The following is a 13,642-nucleotide window of genomic DNA, read 5'->3' as shown; positions in this document are numbered from 1 at the left end:
GAGTATCTGGTTTTTAAAAGCATGTTCAATGTGCTTCGGGTTTCCTGATAGGAATTACGGGAAGACCAGTTCCTCGGAAACCTGTGCATTGCTGCGCATCAGCCGACAACAGAGAGAGTGGGAATGCTTTGCGGGAAGCTACGGAGCTGGAAACAAATCCCTGAGAACTGCCGCCTGAGTTTGCTCCTGTCATTGGTGAGGACAGTAAATAGCACGAAAGCCTCCGTGTTTGGAGGGTGGGAATATGACCTCCCTGCAATTGAGGCCACAGGGAAATCTGCTCACATTAACCAGCTGCGTGCTGGAAACGCTGGCCTCTCCCTCATAGAAATTATTTCACTAACAGATGCCTGATCTCCGCCCAAAAGGATTACGGAACAAATGGAAGATTTGCCTCAAAGGCGGCTTAGTGAGTCATCACCGATATCAGGCAAGGCACGAGCTAAAATATTTGGGGAAATGGAGTTGCGGTGGGGGGGGAGTGTCTGTGAACTCTGGGAACGGAACGTAGCATCTGGATGGGGAGACAGAGCACTGGAATCTACGCAATGAGAAGTTTAATACACTGAGATTTTCTACGAGGATTGTAAAATGTCAAAGCTTGTTTACTGCAAATCAGAGTATTTATCCTGAAGCTGAAAAGAGTTCTTCTATCTAAAAAATTAAGGCGGCATAATACCTTGACTGTCTTTACTTGGCAGCAACATAAAGTTCAAAAAATAAAAGCGAAGCTCTCCAGATTGAAAGGGACCTCAGAAGTGATGTCGTCTAAGCAATCAAGAGGTCAAATTCTACAGCCCCCCGCCCCAAACTGAACTGGAATAAAAGAGGTTAAATTGCTACTCTGTTTAAACATTGGGAAAAAGACCGACTGATCAGATTCCAAGCCCTCCTGAAAGGTGTGAATATGTCTACATGTCTATATGCATACACACACATGTGCTCACACACTTCACATATATGCACACATACATAGACACTCTGAAAAGTCTGTCTGCAACAACCTTGCTGCTCATTAGAATTCTCCAGGGACCTTTCAAAAATCCTGACACTCAGTCCAAACTCTGGACCAATTAAGTTAAACAGCTCTGGGGGTGGGACCCACACACCAGTACATTTTAAAACTCCCCCAAGTGATTTCTGAGTGCAGTCAAAGGGAAGAACTGCTGCTCCAGAGAGAGTGGATTCCTTATTCATTCATTCATTCATTCACTCATTCATTCAACAAATATTTAGTGAACATTTGATATGTACCAGGCACTGGGCTAGATGCTAGGGATAACATGGTGACTGAAAAAAATGTATGATCTTTAATCTCATGGAATTTTCAATCTAATGCAGGGAGGCTGAATATACCATTGAAGTCTTACTAAGAATTCTGGGTCTGCGAGCTGGCATAACAGAGTCTAACCTCATGAGGTATCAGAGAGGTCCATCCTGGCAAAGTAACATTTGTAATAAGAGCTAAAAGCTGAGCGGCGTTAACTGGCAAGGATGGGCAGAGCTTTTCCACTATTTCTAAAAAGAGAAGCAGCATATGCAAAGGTCCTGTGGTAGGAGAGAGACTGACACATTCAAGGAAGAGGGGAAAGTCAGTGTGGAAGGCATGTCCAAAGCCATTAGCAAGAGTGGCCTGGAGGACCTGGACAGGTCAGTGAGGTCCCTCTCACCATGACCTTGTAGGCCACCATGGTACTCAGGGTCAAAACAGGATAACGGAAACCACTGTGGGCATTTAGAGAAAAAAATAATGCAAGGAATTGGTTTCCCAGGTGAAGGAAGAGCTGAGTAGGAAGAGGATGACCAATCAACCGGGAAATTAGCAACAGCAGAAGCCACTCCCAGCCCTAGCCTGGGGGGACGAAGGAGGTGGGAGTGGACTCACCTGGTGAAGCTGGAACCTCTGTGGGGCCACACTGCAGGCCCTTCTGTGGTAACGTGAGGCGCTAACTGTTAATGAGAACACTTCTACTGGTATCTCTCCCAACAAGCAGACAACACAGTCCCATCAGTCTTCACATCCATCTCAGGCCTCCAGGCAGGTGAAGTCCTCTCCATCAGGTCCAGATGTGGCTCCTGCCGAGAGCAAGGAATGGGCGATGACAGCAGGAAATGGTCCTTCAGCTGTGGCCTTGAGACCAGCCGGCACCTCCACTGATGTTGCCTAAACTGCTACCTTATCCAATGAAATATAGTATCAAAACCATTTGGTATCTGCCATCATTCACTTTACAAATATGAGAAAGAAAAGTATTTGGGCATTTAACATTTTTCCTTGTTCTATTTGAATTCTATATATTTATTCTGCTTTTCCACAAAATATACCCTAACATGTGTGATGGTTAAAAGTCTCTATGGTTATATCTCTTTGACCACTTCATCATACCTGTAATAAAAATACGTATATTAAGATTTTAATATTTTACTTCCTGTGACCTAAGGTATTAAATGTTTAAAAAAATTTTGTATTGCATTATCATTATAAACACAACTGATGAAAACAAAGTAAATGTGTTTTATAAATATTGATTATAATAAAACATAAAATTATATTGAAACTACATCTCCCAGTCAGCTCAAACTTTATATATATATATACACACACACACACACTAGGATACATATTAGGATATATATATAGAGAGAGAGGGGGGGGGAGGGAGGGAGGTTTGGCCACTAGCCTATAGTTTCATTTATTTATTTATTTATTTATTTATTTATTGCTAATGAGTTAAAAATAATTTAAACACTTTATAAGATGAAACAAGGATTGATTGTAACTGGAATAAATATTTAATAATGTGATTTGATAATATAGGCTTTAACGACCAATTCTGAAAAAGAAGTCACATAAAAGTTTTATCTGTGTGTTTTTAGCTAACGTACCCTGAAAAAGCTTCCGGTTACATTTAGAAGAATTAATGTCCCTCCGCTATGTTGTTGTTCATAGAGCCTTACTTTCCAGCCATAAAGGAGTAAGTGATACTCTTGAAAAATAGCTGGGGGAAAATATTTACATTTAATGTCTTAAGAATCTATTTTAAACATTCAATAATACTTCTTTTTTTAAATTTACCTTTATTGTTGAAAGTATTATAGATGTCCCCTTTCTCACCCACCCCCATTAACCCCTTCCTCCCAGCTCCTGCCCCCTCCCCAGGCCTTCACCTTCACCACCTTCACCACACTATTGTCTGTCCATGGGTTATGCATATACTGGTATATGCATGTAAATTCTTTGGTTAATCTCTTCCCGCCCCCGGCCCTCTGAAATAATATATATTTTTATATATTTTATTGATTTTTTACAGAGAGGAAGGGAGAGGGATAGAGACTTAGAAACATCGACCAGCTGCCTCCTGCACACCCCCCACTGGGGATGTGCCCGCAACCAAGGCGCATGCCCTTGACGGAATCGAACCTGGGACCCTTGAGTCCGCAGGCCGACGCTCTATCCACTGAGCCACACCGGCTAGGGCGGAAATCATATTTCTCACTGATGGTCTGTGCTTTACTTTGACAAGACTCTCTCACCACAGAAAGGGGATGGAAGAGGCAAAGTTCCTAAACAAAGCGGCCCCTTCTCCCACATCCCACCCTACCAAAGACCTGAGTCACAACTTCCCCACCCGGCGAGCGCCACCCTCCACCTGTCACAGAAACACACACAAAACCAGAGAAGGCGGGAAGCCTGGGGCCTCCGGGGCCTTCATTCCCCTTCCAGGGACGGCCTTGTCTGGGCACCTGGGCGTTTTTACTAGTACATCCGGGGCACTGTGCCCAGGTAAGATTTAAAATGGGCCGGGAATACCGAGTGCTACGGTGGGAAACATACCCCCACACAGTCCACGGTGATCACACAGGGGAACGCTGACAGGATAGTCCGGCTCGCCTTCTGCTGTTCCGGTCACCTGTGGTCACCCGAGGGCAGAAAATATTAAATGGAAAATTCCAGAAATAATGAAAGCTTGAGATTGCTCGGGGTTCCTGGTAGTGTGATGAAATCTCACGCCCGTCAGTAGTTAGAGGGGTGACATCTCGCGAGTCCTGCTGCATCGCACCCCTCCCATCCGGGGACTTGGCGTTTCCCTTTTCTAGCGTCCCCACGACGCACGCGCCCCACGACGCACGCGCCCCACGACGCACGCGCCCCACGACGCACGCGCCCCACGACGCACGCGCCCCACGACGCACGCGCCCCACGACGCACGCGCCCCACGACGCACGCGCCCCACGACGCACGCGCCCCACGACGCACGCGCCCCACGACGCACGCGCCCCACGACGCACGCGCCCCACGACGCACGCGCCCCACGACGCACGCGCCCCACGCACAGTATGTCACGTAGCCGTCATCTGGGTTTGCAGATGCACTATTGTGGGTCGCAGTGCTTGTGTTCAAAGTCGCCCCTGTTTTAGCTACTAATGGCCCCAAAAGCGCAAGAGTGGAGATGCTGGCCATTCGGCTGTGCCCGAGAGAAGCCATAAAGAGCTTCCTTTAAGCGGGGAAAAAGGAAAGTTCTCAACTTAATAAGGCGTTTTGTCACCTCACGTCATCCCAACGAGAAGGGTGAGTACAGGACACTAAGGTATGGAGAGAGCGGCCGCATTCACATAGCTTTTATTACAGCATAGTGTCATAATTGTCCTGCCTTATTATTAGTTATTGTTGTTAATCCCTTACTGTGCCTAGTTTATAAGTTAAACTTTATCATCGATAGGTACGTGGAGGAAAAAACATGGCATGTATCGGGTCTGGTACTATGCAGGGTTTCAGGCACCCATGGGAGGGGGGGGGGGTCCTGGCACACATGCCCCGTGGATCAGGGAGGCTGCTGTCCTGTGTCCCTCTTTGCAAGTTACTATGTAAATGAACATATTACAGCTCCAGCTACTGTGGCTCAGTTGGTTGGGGTGTCATCAGGTGCACCGGAAGGTTGTGGGTTCGATTCCCAGTCAGGGCACATACCTGGGTTGCCGACTCCATCCCCAGTTAGGGTGCTTTCAGGAGCCAACCAATGGATGTGTCTCCCTCACATCAATGTTTCTCTCTCTCTCTCTCTCTCCCTCCCTCCCTTTTTAAAATCAATGAAAAAAAGCCTAACATTTAAAGAAACATAAACTATATTGCAAATCCTAAGAAGTCCTGGAGTAAGTGAACAATTCCCCTCAATTTAATCCAGCATTTTCCATATTGTTTACAGCACAGCATACTGTCTTCACAACATATTGACTAACGGCTCGTGGGGTAATGTTTTCCCTCGTCTAGGAACTGCGGCTTAGACAAAACCTACTTAGGCATCTGATTTATAATTGTGGCCAGGAATTTGGAAGAAGCACGGGGAAGCGGGTGGGAGCAGACAAGGTTGCAATAAGATTAGCTTGTGGTATGCAAACCCAGGCTGGTTGACCCAAGAGTCGCATAAGATAAGCTTCGCTGTAGAAAATTAATCGTTGCAGATAAGAGAATTTGATCAACCTGAAATTTGGCGTGTGCCCCGGTTTCTTTCCTTTCTGGCTACTGTGGGGGGATGTGAAACAATGGCCAGCTCCATTGAAAGGTGTCTTTCCTTGAGCCCTTACTTAGCAGCGTTGCCAAAAGAGGAACAGGTATTGGATAGAAGGCTGGCTGCCCTGGAGTACATCAGAAGCATCTAGCAAAGGAGGCGGATGTTTTTACTGCAAGACTTTCCTCCCAAGCTGGGAGAATTTGAATACCCTCCTGGGGGCTTAGTCAACATTCTCCTCTGTCCACTCCCGTGGAGAGTCACTATATTGAGGAGACGCTATTATCGATGATATTGCTCATATCCCTCAGTTGTGTTGAGTCAACAAAAACAGAATGAGAACCACACTGCTGTAGAGGCTCTTCAGTCAACCTCAAATAAGCTAAACCTTTTGCTAAAGGAGAAAGCTAAAACCCTGCTAGGAGAGAAAGCTGTGACTCATTAAACCTCTGAGTGCGCCTCCAGGTCAGGAGCGTCTAGACTTGACCATGAAGGATACTAAAGGATCTGGTTGCCTGGTAGAGGAAGAGCCAGGTGAATACAGAACGATATTTATACAGATCAGTGTGGTTAGCAACACAAAAAGAGGTTAGGGTCCCTTCCTGGCATCAAGGTCAGAGCCAAGGTCAGAGTCAGGAAAGGGAAGGGAGAGACAGTGGTTGAGAGTCTAGGCCAGTGGTCGGCAAACTCATTCGTCCACAGAGCCAAATATCAACAGTCCAATGATTGAAATTTCTTTTGAGAGCCAAATTTTTTAAACTTAAACTTCTTCTAACGCCACTTCTTCAGAATAGACTTGCCCAGGCCGTGGTATTCTGTGGAAGAGCCACACTCAAGGGGCCAACGAGCCACATGTGGCTTGCGAGCCGCAGTTTGCTGACCACTGGTCTAGGCTATAGGGGTGTTGAGCAGAGCAGAACGAGGAAGCTAAGGGCCGGTGGAAAGCAGAGTCATGGATGTACACATCTGGCTGCCTCCGTGGTGAATCGCACCCTCCATGAGACCCTCTTGCTTCTCGACAAACGCTGGCCTGAACACCTTCATGTTTGGGGGTCAGCTCTGCTAACAGGTATTATCTCAGGTGCCACACAGCGTCCTTAAGAAGATCATTTTACCTAAGGAAAGGAAGGCACACTTTCCTATCGTTTGCCTTTGGTCTTCCATAGGAAATAATTGCAAAAGGTGTCTTGTTAAGGTCCAGTGTTTACAGCAGAACTTCAGCTTTTCCCTCTGTTGGATCTCACCCCACGTTTAGAGAACTCTGGCTTGTTGACATGGAGATTGTGTTCTGGTCCCCAGCTCCAGGTTAGCATCTCAAAGGCAAAAGGCTTAGGCTCCACCCATTTTCTTTCTGTCCCCCTGACCCTGCACACCTCACACCTTGCCTGCTCTTTGGCTTTGCGCAGACCTCAATAATGGCCAGACGGGATGCCTGTCCAACAGGCACCTCCAGACAAGTGGGACAGCTGCCACAAACGTCAGGTGGCCAGAGCTCAGCTGTGTGCTATGTCTGAGGAGTGGCAGGGTTCAAGAAGGAATGTTTTGGCTCATGTGTTGCGACGTTGCCATTGCAAGAACAACTGCGATGTTGTGTTTTGTGTCCCAGTTCCACTTTAGAGTTTACTCTACACAGAAGGCAGATCTAAGATAGAAGAGCTTCCGACCCAAAGCCTTTTTGATGTGTGATCGATCCACTGGATTTGACTCCTTGCTTCTGGGATCCCCTCTATGTCTTTGAACACACTCTATCAAATTAACTAAGTCTAGGTCTCCTAAGTCTCTCCAAAAGGACAAAGTAAGGTTTTTTAACTTTCAAATCATCATGGGTCAAAACTTTGGCCAGAGAAGACGGAGTAAAAATGTGTCGGATTAGATCAAGTGGTATGGGGTGTTGGGGCAAGATTTCTGTCATCTATTTCTGGGCTTTGTCTTGAGCTGCAACAATGAGTGTCCTTAATGATAACATATAAATTAGTGAATCCCTAAAAACACGAAGAAACTAGCCCTCTCTCTTTACTAAACAAAATGAGTTTCTTCATGAATGATCAATATGTCACTTCAGTTTTTTCATTAATTCACTCTGAAGTAATTTGGTAGATAGAATTATTCCTTATTCTTACTATGACTATTATTAAAATAAAATGCAGTAAGTGTGCTATAACCTGTCAACAGAAAGATGTCATTTGTTTTATATTGAGATTACTAATCTATAATAATAAAAACGTAATATGCTAATTAGACTAGATGTCCTTCCGGATGACCTTCTGGATGAAGCCAGGGCTGTGAGGGAAGCCCGGGACCCGGGTGCCAGAGGGAAGCTGGTGCCAGCAGCCAGGGGAAGGAAGGCCTACTTTTGCATGAATTTCGTGCATCGGGCCTCTAGTTTCTAGATAATTGGAAGAGGATAAAATATGTACAAAAATTCTACTGAGTAGAATTTGACCTTTTTTATTATGGGAAAGGTACTTTAGAATTGTTATTATAAACTTTCACTGAACTAGAGTCAGTTAAAGTGCCAATTGGAAAATGTTCTTGATTTTAACTTGTTTTAATACTATAATTTAAGAATAAAAGTTAAAGAAAATATATTAATTTCATTTATAATGGCACCTAAGTCACAGCCCCACCATAACCTCTCTCAAATACCTCTAAATGCCTAGTAAATGCTTAAAAGGTAAAAATCTCACATTGCCTCTTAAGACTAGGACTCACAATCATGCTGTTGCAAAAAGCCTCAGATATTTTTATTAATAATAAAGCTGATGAAATGAAACTTACAAAAAACAATCAGGAGGTCAGGTTTACTTTGCTGCTGAAAACGTAGCAAACCTATTCACCTAAAAGGAGGTAGGAAGATGCTTTATGATTTTTCTGACTGCTGCCTCTAGTTTGAAATGGCAAATTCTGGATGAATGAGAAAAGTAGGCAGCAAAATCCAGGGGTAGAAGGTTGGGGTGTTGTGACGTGGTTGGTAAAGTCAGGGGATGGATTATCAAGATTGTGGCTGATTAGTTGTAGTCTACACAGTAGCCACATCATACTCTTTACATACAGTCAAGATTTATTAAAATGTCTCAAGGTTTTTAGAGTGGAACCCCTGAGGACAGGGGTTTTGTTTCTTGGTCACTGTAACATCCCCAGCTCTAGTAGGGTATCAGGCACACAGAAAATGCTCAAAAAATACTTGGAAGAAAAGATGAAATGAGGGAAGAAAGGAAGGAAAGATGGGAAAGAAGGAAGGAAGAAGGTATAGCCCTGCTTACATCAAATAATAAGATTCTAACACCTCTTGGGAAGATATCAGGTCTAAAATATTTTCTCACAGTTAGAAATAACTTTGAAGTACAAACCACATTTTGGGGAAATTATTTTGAGACAAACTTCTATTATATACACACAATGGCCTATTTAGTCAGTGGTGTGATGCTAGGTGTACACCTACACTACACATTATACTTGTCCATGTTTCATTGATATGCCTGTGTCCTTTTTATGGCCCTTGTCCTATGCCATATTATCCTGCTAGGATTCTTGGATCTAATCAAAATAAAATCAGTAGGGAAGGACATTCCAACCTGATTCCTCCACGCCTATCTCCTCTTTTCAAGGATATTCCTGTCAGGAATAAACAAAATCCTGCCTGCTTCTCTTCACCTCACTCCATCTGCAACCCAATTTTAAGGGGAGAAGTTCAAGATTCCAAGAGATACCTTATAGAGCATTGTGCTGTTCACCCCAGAGAGACCAAATAGAGGCATTTGCAGTTAATGTGAGGGCCTCTGTAATGAAAACAAGGTAAATGAACCAGGGCTATTATTTCATAAGAAGGAGGGTCAAAATCACATTAACGGAGGTCAATGAAAAAGCAGCGGTGGCTCTTTCCATGATGGGGTATGGCTACTCTTGGGTTCTGATCAGTAGGGGTGGGAAATAATAATGGAATTGAGGCCATAGAAGCTGAGCAGTTGTTAGGGGTTGACGGTTAATTTATCTTGTGTCTGTGACTATCTAAAATAATCTCATACTCGCACTGTGAGATGTTACTACAGATTTTCTACCCACTTGTCAAGAAGAATATGAAGAAAGAGAGCAGTGTCAGAGAACTCTGTATAAAATAACTATTCCTTGCTCTTGGGAGCCAAAATTTGGAGTGAATGCAGCTATAGGAATCTATGCCCCTTTTTGATTTTCAGATGGTTGAAACTTTTAGAAAAGGACTTGGTTTATTTTTGGGTTTTATGGTTGAAATGTTTCTCAGAAGGTCATTTAGCCTTGGGAAGCTTTATATCCCATATTTAGATTACTAAAGCTATGTTTTAAATAAGAATATTTGAAACTAATCCAAAAATTGAACTTAAAAAGGAAAAGGATTGCAAGATAAGTAGGATTTCAGCTGCCAACCCAGCCACGTGTACGTCCTCATTTAGGGGCATCATCACAGACCCTCTCGCTTCATGGCAGGTATTGTTCGTACTCCATAGACCTTTCCAGTGTCCTCCTACCTTCACCCTGTGCTCAGCCTTTGGACTTGACGACGGCATTTGGCTAATCCAGTGTATACATTGGGATTTTTTTCAGTTGCTGGTAATAAGAGTATTCAAACTGGCCTAAACCAAACCAGAAATGTATTGGCTCATGTACTAGAAATTTCAGAATCATCCTGGTGCAGGGGCCCAAATGATACCTCCAGGACCCTTTTTTCTGTGCTGTGACTCAACTTCCTCAGTGTTGATTCCAGTTAGGCCCTCCCCTTAACCTGGTAGAAAAGAATGGGTATCTTTAACTCAGAATTCTAAAAAAAAAAAAAAGTGCAGAGATTGACACTGGTTAGAGCAGTCTAGATCGCATTCCCACCCTTGTTCCAGTAGAATATGGTATACCAGTTGTCTTGGGCCTCAATCCAGTGTCCACTCCCAGAACAGGAGTCCCATCTAGACCACAAGGAATGAAATGGAGAAGGAATGGATTCTAAAATAAGCAACAAATATCCATTCTATCCAGCTTTGACCATTAGCTCTTCCTAAGCTCAGGTCATACTTAACACTCCAGCCATATGGAGTTCTCCACACCCGTAACTTGCCATGCATGCCTTCTTTCCTCTTCACAACATCCTGCATGCTGAGGTACGTGGAATGGAGCTGGCCTATTGGCTGTCTGTCACAAAAGAGAGTAAATGCTCTTAATAGGCCATAGATACATAGGACTCCGTCCAATGAAGCAGCCCAAGGACACTAGGGTAGCTATGGATCTATAGAAATGAGCGTTGTTGCTTCCAAAGTGTATTGATCATATAAACAAATATCTAATTGTAAATATCTGCCCCAATGTAGGAAGAACATTGATGAAATGTCTGCATCAGATGTGTAGTGCCCAGAAGCACTTAAGTGGTGGCCTATAAAACTTGGGAGTGCTCGAATCTCTACTGTCCTCAAAATGTTTAAAGACTTATCCGCCATGCAATTAATTCCTTTGAAACTACGAGGCACCTGACATGGCCATTCAACCTAGACAAAAGAAGGCCGACCTCAACTATGGGAAGGACTGGAAGCTTAGGCAAAGAAATAAACTTATTTTGTGATTTGTTTGTTTTTTAGCAGACGGATTGAGCTAAAAGAACTTCAAACAGAGCACATTTCATTCATCATACATTTATCTAGAGCCAGCTAAGTGCCAGGGCAGGGCATATCACACTGAAATGAAATGTCAGACCCCTGCCTTCAAGGTGCAAATAGCCCAGCAGGAAATGGGCGTTGTGAACAATACACATGTTAACACACACATTTTAAAAATACCCCCACAGGTGCAGTAACCCTGGCTGAGAACCACTGCACCCTTCCCACTTCCCACATTCCCACCTGGAAAAGAGGAGAGCTGTCCTGGGCTTTCCAACTCGCTCTGCCCTCCTTGGCATCTCCCAACTGATGTTCCTCCTCCCCTATTTTTTTCCTTCCCGTTAAATCCTGCTGTGTGGAGACCATCACGGCACGTCGCTGCTGCTTTCCCGACTGTTGTGAAAGGCCCATGGACTGGAAGGTGGCTCACTGAATAATTTAGAGGCAGCTTCTCACTTCCAGGAGTGATGATCCAGTTACCTAAGGTAGCATCGGGCCACCTAGCTTTGTGCCTGCGCCCGAGGCAGGTACGCACAGGTGGTGGCTTCAGCTAAAATAGCCAGTGAATCAACAGTGCCAGAAACTGCCCCCAAATTCTCAGAAATGATGGACTTCACCCAAAATTGAGGGAAGATGCTGTGTGTGGAAGAGGAGCTGGTTAGATTAGTTGGTCAGCCCCAGGATAGCAAGCAAGAATTATCACCTGTGCTGTGACAACACAGTCATGATTATTTATAGGTTTTTTTTTAAATCAAGCCAGGAAGTTGTATCTTCCTCCTTACTGCCGGCAGCCCCTCAGTTATTTCAGTAAGCACCTTTGCCAGGGAATTCAGAGAAACACAGATCATTCGTACATTTGTGTCTAAATAAAAACAGAAAGTGAGACTCTTCCTGTGAGCAAAACCATATGCAGAAAGATCTGGAACTCCCCAACAAGCTTTGTTTATTCAAATCCCCAACAAAACCTTGTCCTAAAAATTCCTTAAATTATGATTGCGCTCGCAAGATTTCTAGGTGTGACTGTTGAAGGATGCTGCTTTTGTTGGGGCTAAATATTAAATCCAAGCTGAAGTTGGAGGAAGAATGGAAACTAATCCAAGAAACAGGGTCCTCTTTATATCCGCCCAGTGAAGGTTGCTCTTACTAGTTTAATTAAGCTGCAGGATTACTCTGGGTAAGCCCCTCCTAGTTCATTCCTTACTCATGCAGGGAACCCAGCATGAGCCTAAGCGGGGTTCACTGGGTAGGAATCGGGCATGTCAAGGCATGTCGAAGGATGGGGGTTGGGGGGCTGTTCAACAGGAATTTATTTATGTAAGGGACAGAGGAACCTTCTGGAAACAGACTCTTCAGGAAAGAGACTTCTAAGGCCAACACATTTGACAAAGGACCTGGTGTGGAGTCATCCCATGACTGGCCTGTAGGTGGCTGTCTGTCCCTCAGTGCCCTCCTGCTCTGTCCTCACTGGCCCTGCCTGAATCTTCTGCCTGGGGGGCTGCAGAAGAAGAGCAAGTGGAAACCACCAGAGCTCCTTATCCATCTGAGAGACGCTGAGCTCGCAAACCTTCTGTGCCAACAACTTCTTCAGCAGCTTCGGCGACTTGAGCAACCACAGGAGTTGGCTGGGACATTATCACCTGCAGTTCTTCTGAGAGCCGAAAATGGAACAGCCCTCGGTTCAAAAGACCCGGTGGTCCATTCATTCAATGAGTATTCGCTGAGGGTTGACTATGTATAAAGAACTGCCCTGTGTAAGGTAATTTTACCCGGGACAAGAGGAAAACAACTCCGAGACATGTGGATTCCTGCAACAGAGAGGAATTGACAGGAGTGCTCCAGCCATGAAGTCAGAAGAGAAACAGTCCAGAGATGGAAGACGCTGACGATGCCTTGCCATACTAGCAGTCAGCAGATATGCGTCACTGCAGATTGCCCAGGACCAAACCAGAGAGGGTCGGACCTGCAATACCACCATTTGTCCACCATCCAGAACTGAAATATCATTGCTGTTATGAACACATTAACAACTGTTGGACATAGAAACCGGGACTCAAAAGAACTGTTGGCCCAGAAAGAAACTCACTATAGACTGATTCATTTGCCTCTCAGCATAACTATTATTGCTTGTCTCATTTTCGGTTCCTATAAGTGTATTCCTAGTATCATATGAGCTCACTCATCTAGGGGAAAAGATGAACAACATAGACTGAAGAACAAGAACAGCATTGATCAGACTGTCAGACCTCAGAGGGAAGGTAGGGGAGGGTGGGGACAAGGGAGATAGATCAACCAAAGGACTTGTGTGCTTGCATATGAGCCTAACCAGTGATCACGGACAACAGGGGGAGGGGTGCTTGCGTGTGGGGGGGTTTGGGAAGGGAACGGGGGGAGGGGGTTGATGACAAATATGTGATACCTTAATCAATAAAGTAATTAAAAAAAATAACTGCCCTGAACCCATGGTAGACGCAAGAACGACAGAAAAAGGACCAAGACACCTGGCGCTCCATGTGCAGGGGAACA

General features: G+C 44.7%; 1 protein-coding gene across 2 annotated transcripts in view; it reads right to left on the bottom strand.

The window, feature by feature from the left end:
• Positions 1-12,863, bottom strand: part of MARK1 (microtubule affinity regulating kinase 1) — a 126,354-nt gene extending 113,491 nt beyond the window's left edge. Inside the window, exons 1-2 of one of the 2 annotated variants that reach the window (XM_079763704.1) lie at positions 11,363-12,863; positions 1,886-2,076 (exon numbers count right to left, since the gene is read on the bottom strand). The gene's annotated coding sequence lies outside the window, so the exon portion shown is untranslated. Of the gene's footprint in view, positions 1-1,885; positions 2,077-3,835; positions 4,093-11,362 lie in introns of those variants that run through there. The other variant, XM_079763703.1, reaches the window with a different exon arrangement.
• Positions 12,864-13,642: the final 779 nt, after the last annotated feature.

This window comes from Cnephaeus nilssonii (assembly GCF_951640355.1).
Source record: "Cnephaeus nilssonii genome assembly, chromosome: 23".
In the NCBI taxonomy this organism is placed as follows: Eukaryota; Metazoa; Chordata; class Mammalia; order Chiroptera; family Vespertilionidae; genus Cnephaeus; species Cnephaeus nilssonii.
This window is presented reverse-complemented; position numbering and strand designations above follow the sequence as displayed.